The following is a 24259-nucleotide window of genomic DNA, read 5'->3' as shown; positions in this document are numbered from 1 at the left end:
CTCTTCCAAATTATTAAATAAATAGCATGCATACTAGAATTGTATAAATTATATTTTATAATGAAACTGATTTTAGTTTTTACTATTTTGAATCGTGGAAATAATGCAATTGAAAATATATAGAAAATATATATATATATATATATATATATATATATATATAGGTAAGAATGCTATAGATAACAACTATCTAATCGAGTAGTTTCAAGTCACTTCCGGTTTAATGTATGCATGGTGCCAAAGCTGAGTTTAACTTGTCAAAAAAACCATATACTTACATATATAGGTCTTTCAAGCTAACTGTTCAAAAAAGGTTTACTTCCTGCGTATATAATCTGTTCCTGCGTTTTTCAACCCTAACTCGATCAACTGTCAAAGGTTCGCAAATCTGCAATAAATACACACTATTCTAGTTACATTTAAGTGAATTTTCGACTCGTGATGAAAAGTGCCAATGTTTTATTCTGATATAAAAGTAATGTAAATGACAATTTTCGTCCAACTCTGTTCGCTAGGTTTTGTTTAACTTAGTATCAAACATCCAAACAATTATACATACAAATATTCTTTAAACATCCAACAGTAAATCTTCAAAAAGTGTTTTAACTCTCTGGGATGATTTATATGAAAATCCTAGAACCATATTAATATAGCTTCATATTATTGTTAGTGGACACTACATTCTGCAAAATGTTGTTATGTTTTTGAAGGGTAAGAAGATTGGAGTTATAACAACGGGTAATTTTTAAATATTAAAAAAATATTTATTTGACTCTTATCTTCATTTTATCTACTTTACATATGTAAATAAATCTATAAACTTGTTAAATATTACTATCAGAATCAAACGTTATATAATTTATTCTAATTATATATATATATATATATATATATATATATATATATATATATATATATTTTACATAATGTTCCATTGTTTTGAAAATTATGGTAGAGTAATAAATTCAAACTTGGTGTCAAAAAATAATTTAAAATTACTTTTTTAACTTGCTTTTGCAATAAGAGATATATTTTTCTTTTATCTATAAGAAGAGACTCTTTAATCCAAAGGTATATATAGATATTATTATGAAATTTGTACTTAAAACGCCAAGACAAGGTGGATAAAACAGTAAAAAAAGAAAATACATTTATTTCCAGCCATAAAAGACAAATAAAACATCCATAGTAAACTAAGTATGGAAAATTATTTTATTAATTATACATATACAAATAAACATTTTGCGTTTCCCTCAGTTTGAAAGAGAGGAGAGAGTTGGACTGATACAATCCTTTACACAAAAGTTAAATTATACAGTCTAGAGTACAAACCCATTGTCCCCTAATAATACTGTTGAATAATGTTTATTTGGCATTACGCACAACAGTACAATTAAAATGTTATTACCATTTAATAGTATATACATACAATTAAACTATAATTTAAACTTGAGTCTATAAGAGCTTAAAATAAAAATTTAAAATATAATGTAAATCTACATTACACAGCAGAGTGTAATTCCTGTGAGGACGGAAGTGGTAGGGCGGTCAATGTTTGTATGCCGCTGGACTCGATTTGTCCACCGTCGCAGAGCGAACAACGATCCTTGTTCAGGGAATGCCAATGCCAGTATTGTCATTGTACTATACACTTCGTTTTGAATACAAATATATTTTTCTGTATTATTGATACAAAACCTGCAATGTTTCTAAACATGTTATTATTAAATCAAAAAGGTTTAATTTAATAAATAATGATTTAGTAAAACATTATTTATTCAACTTCATAAACGCGTTGTTTAAAGAAAGAAAAAATAGAACATTTTTATTTTAAAAACCTGTTGTACGAATATTTATTCGGAATGTTATGCGTTTATACATGAAGGTTGCAACTCTAAATCGTTTAACTAATATATAAATATATATATATATATATATATATATATATATATAATATATATATATATATATATATATAAAGGTGAAAGGAAGTCAAATGTATTTACAGCTCGGCAATAACAGAATAAAAACCAAACGGAAATAGTATCCTGGTATAAAAGTGACAAATATAATTGATAATACATTGTCTTTATTGCTCTTGCAGGATATAGCTACTCTCAGAATTTAGTTTCCAAATATTTTAATAAAACATCACGTTATGAAACAGACTAAACACTGAAAACAGTCCCAATACTGAATATTAAACAACGTTTAGAAGTTTAATCGTTATGAATATTTAGTCAACAACTACTACAATAGGTAAATACTTTGTGTGTTTTTTTGTGAATGTATTTGGTAGAATTCAAAAACACAAATATGAAGTGTAATTTTCTATTGGGAAATATTCCCTTCGTTTATTTTTTTATCCTGGTATAGAGTTTTAGGTTTTAAGTCAGAGCAGGTCAGTATTTTAGGTTAAATTAAAGAAGCGTATAAATGTATCATAGCTCCCAACGGGTCAACTTAGGCTTGTTCCGCATCCCGCTAGTAAGGCCTGCCTACCCCTGTACCATCAGTGAGATCCAAGAGCTTCTGCCCAAACTCTCTGCAGTCGTATCCATCATGGGGCTGTCAAGTTTCCAAATAGGGTTCTCCTTCCCAATGGTTTTCTTGGTTTTTCGACAAAATCGACCTTTGCGTCTGTTCAACGTATCTTACTCTATGCCCTTTGCAGTCAATGTAGGTTTACGGTTCTTGCAATGCACGCTTTGCAACACTAGGAATATTCTTTGTGGCAAAACTTTCCCATATGCAAGAGGAGTCCACTATTTTCAAAATACAAACTTAGCTGGAAATTAGATCAAGATATGTAGATGATTATAATCTAGGAAACTGAGAGCCAATTTTCATTCAGTAAGAAATAATCCTAGTCCTAGTAATTTACAAGTTTTAAAAAAATCAAAATGAGTAAACAGTTAATACATTTTGTTTCAGGTTGAAGAGATAAAGTTGGAATTGGATATTACCAAGACTGATAGATTGTCCTCTGCAAGAGCCCAGAAGGCTGTGAGTTGAAATCTACTAATATAGCTTGCATTTAATATAAGAAGTAACTTAAAATTTAAAGAAGAACAAATTCGTATTTTCGTATGTTTTTAAGGCAAAGTATATAATTCCAATATTTAAAAATTTTGAAACCCTATTAGGTATAATTAACCGTTAATTAATTTATATTTATTCAATTACATAAATTTTAAAACTACGTTTTGAATGTTTTAACTTTATAAAAAAAATTTAATTATATCTCATACTTTTTCTGTTTATGACAACAATAAATCATAAGTTACTTGCTCTCACATGTAATATTCTACAGACTAATTTATTATCCAGATATCGCTGTTCATGCTGGAACTACATCACACCCCCGTAGATATCTCGGCCTTGGGGCTGTTCAGTATTAACCGTACAATCCTTACCACAGTAAGTATAGTTTTAAATCTGATTTTTATAGTTTGTAATGTTTGGTTCAAATCACGGAGAAATACATGCCGCAAATAACTGCTTGTTGCTGAGACATTATTTTGCGTCGATTTCAAAACCTCTCACAATATAAAATCATTTCCCGAAATTCCCTGAGTCTCGTCTTTGTTCTTCTGTTCTCTTGATCATCAATGAGCTGTTATATTGAAATGTACCTGCCACTACGAAAGTACGTGCACAAATCGTTTAAATCTTGTCATGTTATTTTTAACGTATTCCTGATAAAATTTTGCTTTTACCGTTCGCTGAAAACCCCACAGTCTCATGGTAATCGCAACTCTTTTGTTATCATGATTATATATTTAATCTATAACAATCTGGTATACATCTAATAAATGATTTTAAAATCCACCCGTCCGACACAACTCAGTAAGTAAATTGGGATTTTCATGAGATCATACTGTCGATGAGGCTAAACTGGTTAATTCTAAAATTTATCATGACATATTATCTGCTGTTACAATATTGTTTTTGATAATTAATATTAATATTATAATTAATTTAAAGAAATGTTATCTGAATGACTCTGAAGTAAAATTTCTATAATTGTAATTCCAGGTGTGTGGCACCATTATCGCCTATATAATGGTGTTGATTCAGTTCTCCTGAACACTCCACGGAACAGGAGAAACTCCCGGTGACACTCGGCCGGACAGTTGCTGGAGAAAACTCATCGTTTATGTAGTTTTGTTCAGTTATAAGCCTCAACGGTTAATCGATGTTTCCAGGCTGCTTGTTCATGCACTACGTAGGTTATTAATCTAATAAAACTTCTATTCAGAACTGTTGTATGTTTTATCAAAACGTCCTGTTTCATAATCAGAATTTAGTTTCCAAATATTTTAATAAAAACATCACGTTATGAAACAGACTAAACACTGAAAACAGTCCCAAATATATAATATACCATATCGTTACCTTTTTTGGTGAAGATACTGAGTTTCCTCATTTTGAATGTGCCATATTCAATGGTTGTTAACAATTGAAAGAATGAAATGTTTAATTACTATTCAATCCAAAATATATATAATAAAAAAATTATTAATTTCAAAGCAGGTTGTTTTATACTTTATATTACAAATTATATTGGTTTATTCTTAAAATATAGGCAAAGTTATCTATAGTATTATATGCTAATGCCAATATACTCGTAGTAATATTATTGAGTTGATATTACCATATCCATATATAGAAAATTATCTTAATTGCTAAAATCATTAAAATTTATAACTATTGTTTAGCAAAATATTACCGATATGTACGTTAGCATAATTATTAAGGATAGGAAAGTAGTTGTAAGCGTTTTGATAAAACATACAACAGTTCTGAATAGAAGTTTTATTAGATTAAGAACCTACGTAGTGCATGAACAAGCAGCCTGGAAACATCGATTAACCGTTGAGGCTTATAACTGAACAAAACTACATAAACGATGAGCTTGAGTTTTCTCCAGCAACTGTCCGGCCGAGTGTCAACGGGAGTTTCTCCTGTTCCGTGGAGTGTTCAGGAGAACTGGATCAACACCATTATATAGGCGATAATGGTGCCACACACCTGGAATACAATTATAGAAATTTTACTTCAGAGTCATTCAGATAACATTTCTTTAAATTAATTATAATATTAATATTAATTATCAAAACAATATTGTAACAGCAGATAATATGTCATGATAAATTTTAGAATTAACCAGTTTAGCCTCATCGACAGTATGATCTCATGAAAATCCCAATTTATTACTGAGTTGTGTCGGACGGGTGGATTTTAAAATCATTTATTAGATGTATACCAGATTGTTATAGATTAAATATATAATCATGATAACAAAAGAGTTGCGATTACCATGAGACTGTGGGGTTTTCAGCGAACGGTAAAAGCAAAATTTTATCAGGAATACGTAAAAATAACATTGTAAGGGTTCAATTTTATACCCCGTTTTTTTTTTCTTAAATGAGAAAACGTTTATTTTGACAAGTAGGTGTGTCGATTTATTTTTTTTCGTCGATAGTCGTCGTCGTCATTCCATTAGAAGGAGTCGATTTGAGGTTAGGGAACCTCTCTACTCGGGGCAGTGCAGTTAGCCGGATCTCCGATGTGACCGCTGCAGCGTTGGCGACGACTGACGAAAACGCGTCTCTGCGCATGACCGGCTGGCGGCCTACTTATACAGCCGATCCGACAAGGGACAGATAGTTTTTTGCTTGCTAACGTCGTGGAGTGAAGCCAATTCGAGGAGAAAAGAGTTTTCGCTTGCGGACGTCGGTTTATGAAGTCTGAAGTCGAGTTCGAGGAATACGAGAGCCCTGTACGAGAAGAGAATACGCAGTCGGCATATATCGTCTTTTGGTGAGTCACCCCGAATTGTAATCATTAAGGGAATTTAAAAACAGTACGAATATTGTATGTTGAATATAAAAACTAGTGCTGATTCGTTAACCTTGAATTCTACGGAATCTTTGAAAAATTAATAATTCGGGTGCGTAGTATAGGTTATTTCGTTTAGTGACAGTAGTGTATCTATTAATTATAGATTCCATTACCTTTCACTACCTATCCTAGTTTGCAAACGGGTATTTTGCATCCTATAAGCCGCGTAGGTTTGTAATCCTATTCCTAAAATTAATAATTCGGTGCGTAGGATAGGTTAAGACCAGCTTATAGGTTATCTCGTTTAGTGACAGTAGAGTATCTATTAAATATAGGTTCTATTACGTTTCACTACCTGTCCTAGTTTGCAAACGTGTATTTTGCATCCTATAAGCCGCGTAGGCTTGTTATCCTATTCCTAAAATTAGTAATTCGGTGCGTAGGATAGGTTAACAGCAGCTTATAGGTTATCCCGTTTGGTGACAGTAGTGTATCTATCAAATATAGGTTCTATTACCTTTCACTACCTGTCCTAGTTTGCAAACGTGTATTTTGCATCCTATAAGCCGCGTAGGCTTGTTATTCCTATTCCTAAAATTAATAATTCGGTGCGTAGGATAGGTTAACAGCAGCTTATAGGTTATCTCGTTTGGTGACAGTAGTGTATCTATCAAATATAGGTTCTATTACCTTTTCACTACCTGTCCTAGTTTGCAAACGTGTATTTTGCATCCTATAAGCTGTATAGGTTTGTTATCCTATTCTTAAAAGTTAATAGTTTGGTGCATAAGATAAAGTTAGGTGTATGTACTTGGTCAATCTACTAGATATAGCATATATAAAACCTTTCTATAGCTCATGATAATATATTTTTGCTTACTTTAAGTCGTGTAGGCCTAATAGCCTAAGCTCAAAGTTATTGATCAACGCCAGGATAGGCTGGGAACTTAATTTAGGCTATCTAGGTAACAGCCTTGTTTACATATTATTCAAGATATATTATTCATTGGCTTAATAAACCTCTGAATTCTCAGCCCGGTTTCTAAATAATATTTGTTTGGTGCCCTGTAAATCGCATAAGCTTTACTTCCTACTTCGAAGAGTATGTTTCAAAGTGAATGTTAGGTTGTAGGCTATAACAAACTTTTAATGCTTGTTAATATTAGCATATTTGATACTAAGGGCTTAAAGAGGAAAATAGTACACACGAAATACCTGTATTATTGCTGAAACAAGGATACTTGTATTAAATAACCTAAATATATTTGCTTGAAGGGATTTAGCTGCTTCACAGGAGAGAGATATAACACATGACTTCCCTTAGACATTTTGCTTCCAGCTTAACTTATAAACTTATACGTTAACGTTAGTCTTGTTAGTATAGAGAAGGAATCTGTTTGGTTTAAATATATTTAATATTTTATTTTTGATACTATAAAGTCAAAAACATAACCTCAGCTTAACACAGCACAACAACACACTGAAGGAAGAAGAAAACGAGCAGACGATACTGAGACCGGTTTGAGCCAACGGCTGTGGAATAAAGATCTCGCGGACCACCGATATTAAAAATCTGTTTTTCTCACGCACAAATAATTGTCAAAATAGTCGTGTCGTTACAATAGGATTTATTTCTAAACGTCGCATTCTAGAACGGGGCATTGACAGCTCTAATCAACATTTATCCACGTAAAATCGCGAAACATAGAACAGAAAACTGTGATGATATCGTTCTATTGAAGAGTGCGAATAACTGAATTCGCTCTGAACGAGTCTGAGATTTTCTGTTCACTCACGTTTAACCTTGTGTATCATATCGATCTCTACCAGCGTACGGTGAGGGCGCGGGTAAGATAGAAATAGCTATAAGTCGATATCACAACCCTGGAATAGAACCCAGCACGACTGCAACTATCAGGGCAGACGATATAAAAAGCGATTTCACCGAAACACCTCACATAAAATGGCGCCCGAACAGGGACACTGAAAAGAATAGAAATCGAAAGACAAAATACTAAGTGATACGACAGAGACAACTTAAAATACACAAACTTACTGCGAATAACTATTGAAAATGGATCTATACATTTTTAAGGTTTCTGAGAAACCATTCTAAACCTTCTTGGATGGAACGTATTTTGGATGTATATTAATGGAGGAGAAAGCGGTACTACAAGCGATACAAAGAAAACAGATTCGAAAACAACGAAGCCTCCGCCTACGACGTCTACTTCTACTGGAGTATACCAAAGACCGTTCAAACAGGACATCCGATAAATCCTCAGACTTTGGTAACTCCAAGCGCCGATGACGGCAATATGTAACCGACTTGGATGCAAGGGTTAGCTGGGTTTTATAAGCTCACCAAACCGCAGCTACAAGCTGAACTTAATAAATATGGAGTACCGAATGATGGAAATAGCCAACAGTTGCGAGCAGAATTAGTGCGATTAGCACGAAAATGGGATTGCGAAGAGCCCTTCCCTCGGATTTGCTCCTATGGAATATGGAAGTGTGAGTCGAGCAACGAGCGGCGAAACTCTCCCCAAATAACGAAAATGTGCAATCGAAGACAGGAACAGAGATGGAAGTTATTAGAGAGATGCTTGGTCTCCCGCCTACCGCTACGTTCGAAGAAGTTAAGCGAATAATTGTCAGGAGCTGTACGACCACAGTCCCCAACTCGTAGCGACTAGAGCAACTACTTTCGAACAAACAACCCCGAGAGAGTTGAGCCAGAATTCAGAGTATGAATTGATGGCATCCCGGAACGTACATCCATCAAACTCGCTACCACGACAGTATTACGAGTTCACTAATACGCAGTCAGGAAACATGGCGTCTGGTTTCGAGAGTAACCCACACAGCATTTCAGACACCGCTACATTGTGCAATATGGTGCGCAAAATGGAATCTTCGTTTTGATGGCAGGAGAGATACTGACGCCATATCGTTCTTAGAACGACTACACGAATTGATGGATGCTTATGAAGTCCAACAAGATCGAATGCTAAAAGCTCTACCTGAACTGCTAAAAGAGAGTGCACTTTTGTGGTTACAGAAATAATCGAGATATTTGGGCAAACTTTGTAGATTTTCTTCGAGACTTTCAGATACAGTACCTGCCACCGGGGTATATCGTTCATCTGGATGATAAAATTCGAAAAACGAACCCAAGGCGATGGAGAACTGTTTAAACAATACGTTGTTGCTCTGTCTACTCTCATCAGAAGAAAGGAGGAGGATTTTCGGAGACTGAGAAGTTAGAGAGAATCTACAATAATACGCACCCGACGTATAAAATGTATGTTCGAAGGAGAGATTTCGTGAACTTAGCCGGACTAATGAAGGTTGCTGATGAGTATGAAAAACTTGTCTACGAGAAAAACTTAATTATCGCCCTCCACGAGTCCTGCTCAAGCGCTAGTTCCGGAAACAGCATTTCAAAGCAAAGGTAGATCTCAGCAACTGAAAGAAAGTTTTCAAGCATATGCCGTGTCTAGGGACTGCACATCCCAGAACGGAAACTCAGGATAAACTTGAAACTGCGCAAACCAGGCCATCCGACAGCGGGCACGGAAAGTATCTTTCAATGAACCGTCCACCGATCAGAGAGCCACTACACACATGCAAACTTGTGGCGACCAAAATAACCGTCAAAGCCTAATAGTATACGAGGGATAGTATGTTGGAACTGCGAAATACCAGGCCATCTCTATAGAAATTGTAGAAAACCAAGGAATTTGAAATGTTTCAACTGTAAGAAGCCAGGGGTTAAAACGACATCATGTGATTGTAGGCAATCGGGAAACGAAGCGAGGACTTCGGGAGTTGGGGGTCACCGGAGTCCAAACCGAAGTCAAACTGACTACCCCAAAAGAATGGAATGAATGGCTCGACAAAATTAAAAATTTTTGTGGCATGAACAATCGAATCGATATTGTTGACCAAGACCGTACACGAACGTGGAGATTTACGGAAGAAACTTCAAAGCGTTGATTGATACGGGTGCAGTGGCGTCACTCATTAATGAAGAGGTAGCCGATTTTCCTGGGGAAAGTAGGTGTTTCTACCTACGAGGAAACAATTCAAAATCTCACTAGCCGACAATACTCAAGTGTCCGTCTCGAGCATATATCGCTTTAAATGCAGAATCACCGATCACGAGCTGGACGTAGCAACTGCGTATTTGCCGTCGCTGACTGCCCGATCATCCTGGGCGATGGACTGATCCGACCATTAAATTTGGTATCAGTTAACTGCGGCGGAGATCTATATGACAGTCGTGTGACCGACGTCAGCTGTATGAATAGCGACAGAGTACCAGGGGAGGTTAGTTCACTAGATGACGGAAGAGAGACACCATATTGAACGAATTTTTACAGGAAGAGCTTCTAAATTCGAGTCCTGCTCGGGAAAAAACAACTTTGGTGGAGCATCGAATCAAACTCAGCAAGAACGAAACCGATAAAACAACGATACTATCCTAGAAATCCGGCGATGCAACAGATCATTAACGAGGAAGTTGATAAGATGTTACAAGATGGAGTTTATAAAAACCATCGTCGAGCCGTGGAGTTCTCCGATAGTGCTCGTGAAAAAAACCCAGTGGGAAATATCGTTTCTGCATAGATTTTAGAAAAATTAAATGGCGTCAGCGAGAAAGACGCGTACCCGTTGCCCCAAATAAATTCGATTTTGGAGAAATTGAGAGAAGCCTCCTTCATCTCTACCGTCGATTTGAAACAAGGATATTGGCAGGTACCCCTTTCGCAAGAAAGCAAAACTCTCACTGCTTTCACCGTACCTGGCAAGGGCCTGTACCATTTTCGGGTAATTGCTGTTTGGATTGCATTCTGCTGGAGCAACGTTCCAACGATTACTAGACCAAATTATAGGTCCCGAGCTAGAGCCAAAAGCATTTGCTTATTTAGATGACCTAATTATTGTCAGTAAGACGTTTGAAGAACACTTAACGCTCCTCAAGATGTCTTCAATAGGCTACGAGGCGCTGGTCTGAAACCAAATGCAGAGAAATGTCAATTCTGCAAACGAGAATTAAAATATTTAGGCCACGTTGTAAATAAAGACGGAATTCGTACAGACCCAGAAAAGGTACGAGCCATCCGAGAGTTCCCCACTCCTACTTCAGTTCGCTCTTTTGAGAAGCTTCCTAGGACTCGCTTCTTGGTATAGAAGATTTGTGGAGAATTTCGCCAAATCAACTAGACCTCTAACCAATCTTTTAAAGAAAAGTGAAAAGTGGGATTGGACGGACGAACAACAGAGTGCGTTTCTCGAGCTTAAAGATAAGCTTTCCGATACACCAATACTAGCGTGTCCCGATTTTCAACAAACGTTTTGGCTAGAAGTAGATGCTTCGAATGATGGACTGGGTGCAGCATTGACTCAGAAAATCGATAAGAGAGAACGCGTTATAGCATTTGCTAGCCGATTGTTGACCGACGGTGAGAAAAAGTTCACCGTTACTGAAAAGGAATGTTTGGCGTTAGTATGGGCGGTTAAAGAAATTTAGGCCATATCTGGAGGGGTACAAATTTATCGCCCGTTACCGATCATCAGGCTCTCAAATGGCTGATGAATATTCAGCAGCCGACGGGGACGGCTAGCTCGGTGGGTGCTAGAACTTCAGCAGAACGATTTTGAGATTCATTACCGGAAGGGTACACTAAACAGTGTGGCAGATGCTCTGTCTCGCTACCCCGTAGAAGGTGCAAACAGCGCTCAGATATGCCTCTAGCGCAGAAGTTTTGGAAAAGGAATCGGACTTAAAGCGAGATTGGTACCACAAGATGTTCGCTAGAGTTACCTCCAAGCCCGACACGTGCCGAAATTTAAGGATTGCCGGAGGAAACCTTATGAAGTATAAGCCCCGAGGAAGGGCAAATAGGTTCGACGACGACTCTCTAAATTGGAAACTGTGTGTGCCAAAAGACAAGCGAGAAGCTGTGTTGAATGAAAAATCACGATCGCGAAACGGCCGGCCATCTCGGAATAAGAAAAACGGCAAAGCGAATCCAAGAGAGGTATTATTGGCCGGGATTGCTCACGGATGTGAAGAATTATGTTAGAAGATGTCAGTCTTGTCAGGCGCACAAGGTTGAACAACGGAAACCAGCAGGAAAGATGTACTTTCGGAGACCAACTGGTCCATGGTATAAGGTCACAGCCGATATAATAGGACCCTTGCCACGTTCACGAAGAGGTGCGAGGTTTATCCTAGTCGTACAGGATATCTTCACGAAATGGGTAGAAACTGTGTTCGTTTAAAATCAGTGACCGCGACGAATGTGGTGAACGCATTTCAAAATTTGGTGCTTTTTCGATACGGCGCACCAGAGGTTCACCATCACTGATAATGGATCGCAGTTTACGGCCAAGCTATGGCGTAATTTACTGGAGAGTTGGGGAATCGAACATCAACTGACAGCACCCTACACGCCTCAAGAGAATCCGGTGGAGCGGGCGAATCGAGTCCTAAAGACGATGATCGCACAGTACGTCAAAGAAGATCAACGGCTTTGGGACATACACTTGAACGAATTCAGGTACGCCATGAACACCGCCGTACATGATTCTACGGGATTTACTCCAGCTTTATTAAATTTTGGACGGGAATTGCGGTTACCGAATGCAATCCATGGCCCCCTAAAGGTACAGAATGGGCAAAATGACTCCGAGTCTCATGTGACAGATACGAACCGGAAAAGATTAGAAGCTTTCGCGAAACTGTACAAGCAATGCCATTCGAATTTAGAAAGAGCGAGTCGATCTCAAGCAAAATATTACAACCTAAGGCGGAGAGAGGAAAATTTCCGGGTTGGGGAGTTGGTGTGGCTGAAACAAACACCATCTCTCGTCGGCGATTGACTCTTTCGCCTCGAAGCTAGCGGCAAATATACGACGGGCCTTATAAAAATTGTAGAAAGGTTCGGATCAATACATCTATAGCCTCTGTGGTCGAAAAAAAGAATGTGCTACGAGCTCACGTCAAAGACTTAAAAAAGTATGTCGACTAAGGGAACACGTCTATCTGGCTGAATAAGCCGGATGTTGCAGCTCCTACTGGGTAAGTAGTAGGCTGTAACTTCGCACGTTATAGATAAGGATGTCTAGTTTAGTTTTGTGATTCCTGCATGTGTTGAACTCTTGCTTTGGGTTGCAGGTTGCACGCTAACTGCACTATCCCCTGCTATTTGCATTTGTAGTTTTTTGTGTGCTTGAGTGGTTACCTTGTGGCTTTGCACGGTAGTTCTAGAGCTTGGCTTTGTGTGTCTGGGTTTTTGTTCCACAGTTTTGACAGATAAGGAAGATGGCACGAGTCGTAAGGAAACAGGTCCGTTTGCTGCCATGCGATTCAGAGCGGCTTTTTCCTGGACAGCTGCTAAACGGCGAGGTAATTTCGGCGTATCTGCGGCTTCTGGAGAGACGGAATGCTATGGATCATAACCTGCCAAATGTCCTCGCACTGGACTCCTACTTCTTCACGGTGCTGAAGAGATCCGGCCACGAGCGAGCGCGGGGTCACCATCGCGACCAGGACTTGTGGGATTTATGAGAAAATCCTCGTCCCCGTACATGAGGAGTTGGCGGACGTCGGCCACTGGTGGCTTCTCGTAGTAGAGCCACGGAAGGAAACCATCAGCGCATACGACTCCCTAAAAGGAAGAAAACCACAAGCCGGCGATGGATCTTCTGCGCGAATACCTGAAGAAGGAGGAGATGAGGGCCCAAGACCGAGGCCCGGAGTTGGGTGCCTCTACGGTGAGCGGAGTTGTCCTTCACAGGACAACCTTGTGGACTGCGGGGTTTTCCTCTGCGCTATCGCCGGAGCCATCTGCGGGGGACGGGAGGCTAAGGAATTGCGAGTAGATGGCCGAGAGTTCAGGCGGCAGATGGCGAAAGAACTTCGGGAGGATTCGGTGACCGAGAACAAGAGCAGCCAGCCGGAATTGTTTCCGGGGGGAGGAACCGGACTGGTCTTTCGAAGATCTGGCCAAAGAGTTAGACCAGCTAACTGACCCAACGAAGTGGTCACTTATACTTCCGGCCGAGGACGAAACACCAGAAGAGATCGGTGTCCTGCAGGAGGAGGTGGACGCGATAAACCCACCGGAAGGCGCCGCGGGAACGTCCTCGGGACACATGGAGGTTGACAAGTGTATGTCTCCCAAACCCCACACTACTGGAGCTGGCCAGACTGTCACCTATGGGACGAGGGTGACGTCCTCTCTTTGTCGCCCGGGTGGAGCATGGGCAGCTCGATTGAAGTGATCCCGGACCCCGAGGAAGAGGAATTCCTTCGAGTAGCCCCGTCGGTGAAATCCAAGCCAGAGGAGACGGCAACGCAGGAAAGGATGGGCGACCCTCCAGAGCGTCCTCACGGCACCAAACCAAAGAGGACCCGTGGAAAACGCCGTACCATGAAGGTCCAGATACCGGGGACGAACGAGTGGAAGAGGGTAAATGTCCGCAAAATTGGGCCTTCCAGTCTTCCCAAAGAAAAAATAATGGAAAGAAGAGGGCAGTTTAAGAAGAATTTTTTATTTTGTTTTTCTCCTACGGGGCGGTAGGGGAATTTAGTAATTTCGAGAACGAAGTGTTACACTTTTAGTTTGCCTTATTTCTTTTATGTTGAGTTTTTGTGAAAAGTAAGTTTATTTTTGATTTGTTAATCCGACTTCAGAGTCTTTTTTTTTTAGTTTTTATTTTCTCCACGAAGTAAGTGGGGGGTGTAAGGGTTCAATTTTTATACCCCGTTTTTTTTTCTTAAATGAGAAAACGTTTTATTTTGACAAGTAGGTGTTGTCGATTTATTTTTTTTCGTCGATAGTCGTCGTCGTCATTCCATTAGAAGGAGTCGATTTGAGGTTAGGGAAACCTCTTTACTCGGGGCAGTGCAGTTAGCCGGAGCTCCGATGTGACCACTGCAGCGTCTGGCGACGACTGACGAAAACGCGTCTCTGCGCATGACCGGCTGGCGGCCTACTTATACAGCCGATCCGACAAGGACAGAGAGTTTTTGTTTGCTAACGTCGTGGAGTGAAGCCAATTCGAGGAGAAGAGTTTTCGCTTGCGGACGTCGGTTTATGAAGTCTGAAGTCGAGTCGAGGAATCTGAGAGCCCTGTTACGAGAGAAATACGCAGTCGGCATATATCGTCTTTTGGTGAGTCACCCCGAATTGTAATCATTAAGGGAATTTAAAAACAGTACGAATATTGTATGTTGAATATAAAAACTAGTGCTGATTCGTTAACCTTGAATTCTACGGAATCTTTGAAAAATTAATAATTCGGTGCGTAGTATAGGTTATTTCGTTTAGTGACAGTAGTGTATCTATTAATTATAGATTCCATTACCTTTCACTACCTATCCTAGTTTGCAAACGGGTATTTTGCATCCTATAAGCCGCGTAGGTTTTGTAATCCTATTCCTAAAATTAATAATTCGGTGCGTAGGATAGGTTAAGACCAGCTTATAGGTTATCTCGTTTTAGTGACAGTAGAGTATCTATTAAATATAGGTTCTATTACGTTTCACTACCTGTCCTAGTTTGCAAACGTGTATTTTGCATCCTATAAGCCGCGTAGGCTTGTTATCCTATTCCTAAAATTAGTAATTCGGTGCGTAGGATAGGTTAACAGCAGCTTATAGGTTATCCCGTTTGGTGACAGTAGTGTATCTATCAAAATATAGGTTCTATTACCTTTCACTACCTGTTCTAGTTTGCAAACGTGTATTTTGCATCCTATAAGCCGCGTAGGCTTGTTATCCTATTCCTAAAATTAATAATTCGGTGCGTAGGATAGGTTAACAGCAGCTTATAGGTTATCTCGTTTGGTGACAGTAGTGTATCTATCAAATATAGGTTCTATTACCTTTCACTACCTGTCCTAGTTTGCAAACGTGTATTTTGCATCCTATAAGCCGCGTAGGCTTGTTATCCTATTCCTAAAATTAGTAATTCGGTGCGTAGGATAGGTTAACAGCAGCTTATAGGTTATCTCGTTTGGTGACAGTAGTGTATCTATCAAATATAGGTTCTATTACCTTTCACTACCTGTCCTAGTTTGCAAACGTGTATTTTGCATCCTATAAGCCGCGTAGGCTTGTTATCCTATTCCTAAAATTAATAATTCGGTGCGTAGGATAGGTTAACAGCAGCTTATAGGTTATCTCGTTTGGTGACAGTAGTGTATCTATCAAAATATAGGTTCTATTACCTTTCACTACCTGTCCTAGTTTGCAAACGTGTATTTTGCATCCTAAAAAGCCGCGTAGGGCTTGTTATCCTATTCCTAAAATTAATAATTCGGTGCGTAGGATAGGTTAACAGCAGCTTATAGGTTATCTCGTTTGGTGACAGTAGTGTATCTATCAAATATAGGTTCTATTACCTTTCACTACCTGTCCTAGTTTGCAAACGTGTAATTTTGCATCCTATAAGCCGCGTAGGCTTGTTATCCTATTCCTAAAATTAGTAATTCGGTGCGTAGGATAGGTTAACAGCAGCTTATAGGTTATCTCGTTTGGTGACAGTAGTGTATCTATCAAATATAGGTTCTATTACCTTTCACTACCTGTCCCTAGTTTGCAAAACGTGTATTTTGCATCCTATAAGCCGCGTAGGCTTGTTATCCTATTCCTTAAAATTAATAATTCGGTGCGTAGGATAGGTTAACAGCAGCTTATAGGTTATCTCGTTTGGTGACAGTAGTGTATCTATCAAATATAGGTTCTATTACCTTTCACTACCTGTCCTAGTTTGCAAACGTTTATTTTGCATCCTATAAGCCGCGTAGGCTTGTTAATCCTATTCCTAAAATTAGTAATTCGGTGCGTAGGATAGGTTAACAGCAGCTTATAGGTTATCTCGTTTGGTGACAGTAGTGTATCTATCAAAATATAGGTTCTATTACCTTTCACTACCTGTCCTAGTTTGCAAACGTGTATTTTGCATCCTATAAGCCGCGTAGGCTTGTTATCCTATTCCTAAAATTAATAATTCGGTGCGTAGGATAGGTTAACAGCAGCTTATAGGTTATCTCGTTTGGTGACTGTAGTGTATCTATCAAATATAGGTTCTATTACCTTTCACTACCTGTCCTAGTTTGCAAACGTGTATTTTGGCATCCTATAAGCCGCGTAGGCTTGTTATCCTATTCCTAAAATTAGTAATTCGGTGCGTTAGGATAGGTTAACAGCAGCTTATAGGTTATCTCGTTTTTGGTGACAGTAGTGTATCTATCAAATATAGGTTCTATTACCTTTCACTACCTGTCCTAGTTTTGCAAACGTGTATTTTGCATCCTATAAGCCGCGTAGGCTTGTTATCCTATTCCTAAAATTGATAATTCGGTGGCGTAGGATAGGTTAACAGCAGCTTATAGGTTATCTCGTTTTTGGTGTGACAGTAGTGTATCTATCAAATATAGGTTCTATTACGTTTCACTACCTGTCCTAGTTTGCAAAACGTGTATTTTGCAACCTATAAGCCGCGTAGGCTTTGTTATCCTATTCTTAAAATTAATAATTCGGTGCGTAGGATAGGTTAACAGCAGCTTATAGGTTATCTCGTTTGGTGACAGTAGTGTATCTATCAAAATATAGGTTCTATTACCTTTCACTACCTGTCCTAGTTTGCAAAACGTGTATTTTGCATCCTAAAAGCCGCGTAGGCTTGTTATCCTATTCCTAAAATTAATAATTCAGTGCGTAGGATAGGTTAACAGCAGCTTATAGGTTATTGCGGTTAGCGCCAGTAGCGTATCTATTCATTATAGGTTACACTACCCTACACTACCTATCCTAGTTTGCAAACGCGTATTTTGCATCCTATAAGCCGCGTAGGTTTGTGATCCTATTCCTAAAATTGATAATTCGGTGCGTAGGATAGGTTAAGACCAGCTTATAGGCTATCTCGTCTAGTGACAGTAGAATATCTATTAAATATAGGTTCTATTACCTTTCACTACCTGTCCTAGTTTGCAAACGCATATTTTGCATCCTATAAGCTGTATAGGTTTGTTATCCTATTCTTAAAAGTTTAATAGTTTGGTGCATAAGATAAGTTAGGTGTATGTACTTGGTCAATCTACTAGATATAGCATATATAAACCTTTCTATAGCTCATGATAATATATTTTGCTTACTTTAAGTCGTGTAGGCCTAATAGCCTAAGCTCAAAGTTATTGATCAAACGCCAGGATAGGCTGGGAACTTAATTTAGGCTATCTAGGTAACAGCCTTGTTTACATATTATTCAAGATATATTATTCATTGGCTTAATAAACCTCTGAATTCTCAGCCCGGTTTCTAAATAATATTTGTTTGGTGCCCTGTAAATCGCATAAGCTTTACTTCCTACTTCGAAGAGTATGTTTCAAAGTGAATGTTAGGTTGTAGGCTATAACAAAACTTTTAATGCTTGTTAATATTAGCATATTTGATACTAAGGGCTTAAAGAGGAAAATAGTACACACGAAATACCTGTATTATTGCTGAACAAGGATACTTGTATTAAATAACCTAAATATTATTTGCTTGAAGGGATTTAGCTGCTTCACAGGAGAGAGATATAACACAAGACTTCCCTTAGACATTTTGCTTCCAGCTTAACTTATAAACTTATACGTTAACGTTAGTCTTGTTAGTTATAGAGAAGGAATCTGTTTGGTTTAATATATTTAATATTTTATTTTGATACTATAAAGTCAAAAACATAACCTCAGCTTAACACAGCACAACAACACACTGAAGGAAGAAGAAACGAGCAGACGATACTGAGACCGGTTTTGAGCCAACGGCTGTGGAATAAAGATCTCGCGGACCACCGATATTTAAAAATCTGTTTTTCTCACGCACAAATAATTGTCAAATAGTCGTCGTTACAATAGGATTTATTTCTAAACGTCGCATTCTAGAACGGGGCATTGACAGCTCTAATCAACATTTATCCACGTAAAATCGCGAAACCATAGAACAGAAAACTGTGATGATATCGTTCTATTGAAGAGTGCGAATAACTGAATTCGCTCTGAACGAGTCTGAGATTTTCTGTTCACTCACGTTTAACCTTGTGAATCATATCGATCTCTACCAGCGTACGGTGAGGGCGCGGGTAAGATAGAAATAGCTATAAGTCGATATCACAACCCTGGAATAGAACCCAGCACGACTGCAACTATCAGGGCAGACGATATAAAAAGCGAATTTCACCGAAACACCTCACAACATGACAAGGTTTAAAGGATTTGTGCACGTACTTTCGTAGTGGCAGGTACATTTGAATATAACAGCTCATTGATGATCAAGAGAACAGAAGAACAAAGACGAGACTCAGGGAATTTCGAGAAATGATTTATATTGTGAGAGGTTTTGAAATCGACGCAAAATAATGTCAGCAACAAGCGGTTATTTGCGGCATGTATTCTCCGTGATTTGAACCAAACATTACAACTATAAAATCAGATTTTAAAACTATACTCACTGTGGTAAGGGTTGTACGGTTAATACTGAACAGCCCCAAGGCCGAGATATCTACGGGGGTGTGATGTAGTTCCAGCATGAATAGCGATATCTGGATAATCAAGAGTCTGATGATACATTACATGTTAGAGCAAGTAACTTATGATATTATTATTGTCATAAAGAGAAAAACAGAAAAAGTATGAGATTTAATTAAATTTTTTTTATAAAGTTAAAACATTCAAAACGTAGTTTTAAAATTTATGCATTGAATAAATATAAATTAATTAACGGTTAATTATACCTAATAGGGTTTCATAATTTTTAAATGTTGGGATTATAGACTTTGCCTTAAAAACATACGAAAATACGAATTGTCTTCTTTAAATTTTAAGTTACTTCTTATATTAAATGCAAGCTGTATTAGTAGATTTCAACTCACAGCCTTCTGGGCTCTTGCAGAGGACAATCTATCAGTCTTGGTAATATCCAATTCCAACTTTATCTCTTCAACCTGAAACAAAATGTATTAACTGTTTACTCATTTTGATTTTTTAAAACTTGTAAATTACTAGGACTAGGATTATTTCTTACTGAATGAAAATTGGCTCTCAGTTCCTAGATTATAATCATCTACATCTCTTGTTTTAATTTCCAGCTAAGTTTTATTTTGAAAATAGTGGACTCCTCTCGCATACGGGAAAGTTTTGCCACAAAGAATATTCCTAGTGTTGCAAGCGTGCATGCAAGAACCGTAAACCTACATTGACTGCAAAGGGCATAGAGTAAGATACGTTGAACAGACGCAAAGGTCGATTTTGTCGAAAACCAAGAAAACCATTGAAATCAGTTGACCAATGTAGATGTATTTACTAACACTGTAATCATCAAATAAAAATTTATATTTTTTTGGGTTAAGGAGCATGTACTATGAGAATACAGTGGGATGGTAAGTAAAGATTCAAGAGTTGTATCCTGTATTTCACCGTACCTATACAGGATCTATGTATAATTACAAGAACTAAAGTAGAAGATGCAAATGCGCAGAACGAGTGGGGATTGTGAATTAAATAAAGAGTTTATATGTGTCTTTTAGGGAATCATTTTATGATTATGAAATTTTGAATATATCATGATCCTATCTGGCAAAAATGAAACTAATTATTTCGTTTCAATTGTTATTGAAGTTCTTTTATGCATCTAAAAATATGTTTTGTCATTAATATTATTGGTTGTTACTATTAAAATCTATTTTTGGTGATGAATAAATGGGAATACATTCTGACTTCAGGACTTTACTGTACTTATATCAAAAGAATACTTGTCATACAATTTCTAAGTTATGAGTATGGTGTTCCTGTCACACTGTAGGAAGTAGCATGAATAGCTATAACTACGGATTAAATCATTGTGAAATAAAAATTCAAAGGCAATTAAGATCAAATGTTGCCTTTAAAATTAATTGTACTGTGAATTGTATTCATTGCATATTGTATTGTGATTTATGTATTGTGAAAATATTTTCTATATAAAACAAAAAGGTATTAGAGCACTGAAATAAATTCGTCGATAATTATGTAAGTAATTAGTGAGTAGAAGTATTTACTCACATCAGTTTGAATAATACGTTAGGGTAGTTCAAAAATTGATACTTTGACAATGTGTTGATGCAAATACAAGACAACACACATATTCAATCCATATTTATTTAAATAACATACGTCTCTAAGGCGAACAAATGAGGAGAACTGGGCAGTGGTAGCAATCACAGCCGAGTCCGCGATGATGTTGGAGTTGCAGTACAGGACTTGTCTGGTGGAGGGGATCGACTTTGTAACTAAGCTGGCAGACTCTCCCAGTAACCTAACCTTCCTGATCCTCTCTGCTTATTGCGTGTTTACCATGACGATATACAGCACGGTCATGTCAGCAATGATGATTAAAACGTTTACATAGATATCAGCAGCATGGTACCAGGATCTACCAAATGCTTAAGAAGTAGAGAAAAAGGACTGAAGAGTGTCTAGAATCCAAAAGTGGTAATCGCGAGCTATATCCAATCTGTTTGCAGAATGGCCCTCTCCAAAACTGTTTTAAAATCAACACGTAAAGTCTTGCCAGAGTCATGGTGGCATGCATCATACAATTCATCATCCAAATATAGCCACGTATTGTAAAATTATAAAACAATAATAATTTATGCACAGGCTATTACAAAAATTAATAAGCAATTCACACACGTAATGGCTTATATCAGTCTTTGGACTAAGTACTGTTCTTCAAGTTTCTCAATAAAAAAATAAAGGCACTGGCACTGTACAACACAGTTTTCAACCACACTACATGAACAAATGGGATATGTGATTGGTTTTTATAAACCTAAAAGGCTGATACATACATAGTGTTCATAATATTATACTACTCTACTCTTATTTACTTATTAATACACACGCTTAATTCAGAAATACTTGCACAACTAAGGAGTCACTACTGAAGGTTCTACTACGACACTATGTAATCTATTAGAGGAGACTGGTAAACACATTATTTTCGTTTGTGAGAGATTAATGGTAAGGAGAACGATATTTGGAACCTGACAGCCCCATGGTGAATACGACTGCAGAGTTTGGGCAGAAGCTCTTGGATCTCACTGAAGGTACAGGGGTAGGCAGGCCTTACTAGCGGGATGCGGAACAAGCCTAAGTTGACCCGTTGGGAGCTATGAGACATTTATACGCTTCTTTAATTTAACCTAAAACACTGACCTGCTTGACTTAAAACCTAAAACCCTATACCAGGATAAAAATAAACGAAGGAATATTTCCCAATAGAAAATTACACTTCATATTTGTGTTTTGAATTCTACCCAATACATTCACAAAAACACACAAAGTATTTACCTATTGTAGTAGTTGTTGACTAAATATTCATAACGATTAAACTTCTAAACGTTATTTAATATTCAGTATGTGCCACTAAAAAAGGTAACTAAACAGCTTTTTTGTGGAAAGCAGGTAATTATGTGTTTATTTCCCAAACGTCATATTTTAACTATCGGAAATTAAAACAAATTATCTATAAAATATTAAAAAAAATTTTAAATTAATCGACTTAAGTAAATACCTGATTGTCATGAAAAGATATCCTATTTTCTTATCAAGTAATTCTATATTTTTATTCATGTTTATTTGTAAAAATACCTTCTTGCAGTAAGGAATTTAAACGCATTATATTTTTTTTCTTTTTTCTGTGTTCTCATCACATCATATTCATGGCCTTAGGACTGGTCCTGAAGGAATCATAGAACGGAAACCTATGGCCTTAGGACTGGTCCTCAAGGAATCATAGAACGGAAACCTAGTAAAACCCTGACATGAGGGCAATAGAACCGTTCATTTTATAAGTAAATTCTATCACAGTAATAGCGAAAGACATTTTACTTCCAAGGACATCGTATTTAAATGAGTTTTCATAAATATATGAAAAATATATATTTTATTAGTGTTTCTATTATCTTTTTGGTTCTGATCGCGTTATATATTATAACATAGGTCCTTCATTACCATTAAATATATTAAAATCTTATTTGAATGATTATACACTTTTTTACACAGTAGAGTTAAATAGCAATAACATAAAAAGTAAATTGTAAGACCTTACATGAGGATAAATGCATCTAAAAAATTGCCCTATAATAAAAATAAACTACGTATTTGTGTTTTAAAAATCTAAAAATTACGCTCATGAGAACACACAATTAAGTATATATATATACACATATTTTGGTAGTTGCTAAATAAATATACATCGAGATTAAAGTTTGAAACGTTATTTCATATTCAGTATGTGCCAATGAAAAAAAGGTAAATTAACAGCTTTTTGGTGGATAAAGAAGATAATTATGTGTTTATTTTCCCAAAAACAAGATGGTGATGGTAGGGATGAATAAAGCATTAAAAATAGTATTGTTTATGTTCTTTCGTCTTAAAGTGTGTACTGATCGAAATTTACCTCCTTAATATTGTCGGACTGTATATAAAAAGCAGTCCCCTTAGGGGATATTAGATAAAATGGGATTGTCAAAGTTTGCTGTGAAAATACACTAACGGCATTGTACCAGGTATAATGAGCCGTTCAGGTTTTGGAGACTAAATTGCGCAAACCAGTGTATATTTACAAAGGGCATATATAACAACGCACAAAAACAGAAAGTGTAAATTTAGTCAGAGACGAGGAAACAGTTGAATTCAGCAATTTCGAATTGCAGAGGAATACTGCATGTTTTCGCTTTCCGATAATTTATTAGTTACATAACAGGAAGACAATTTACCAAGGCAGTTTCCACTGAAACAATACATTTCGCATATACAACTATGATGGGGACGTTATGAAGCAGGGAGTCGACAAAATTTATTTCATATATTATATCAAGTTCTCTAAACGAATAAGAAAAATAAATGGAATACATTTGACAACCACTAGATGTCGATTTTGATCTAGAGCCTCTAATAAATTTATATTTTATAACACAGTTATTTATGTTTCGTTTTAATTGTGTTTTTATGAATTTTATTTTATTATACATCCTCTTATAACGTCTTAATAGTTTGAGACTATTACAGATACTGTAATTTCAGAGTCCATTCCAACAGTTTGACAGATTATGGGCACTTTCATTCACAGGATCAAAATAAATTAATTAAAAAACATATCCATACAGATAAATAGGAAACTAAGCCACGGAAACCTATGTTCATATTATGAATTTTGTTTGTCTCGACCTGAAATAAAACATGATACACCTTTGTCCAGAGTGACGGGACACTCTGTATAAAAACTGTAAAAAAACTGTTTTCGCACCCCGTTATTTGTTAATAGTTAAAAAAATAAACTTACAGCAAATGCATAGGTTGTTTGCTTTTT

The sequence above is a fragment of the Homalodisca vitripennis genome, chromosome 6 (genome assembly GCF_021130785.1).
Source record: "Homalodisca vitripennis isolate AUS2020 chromosome 6, UT_GWSS_2.1, whole genome shotgun sequence".
NCBI classification, from domain to species: Eukaryota; Metazoa; Arthropoda; class Insecta; order Hemiptera; family Cicadellidae; genus Homalodisca; species Homalodisca vitripennis.
Note: the sequence above shows the minus strand (reverse complement) of the source record.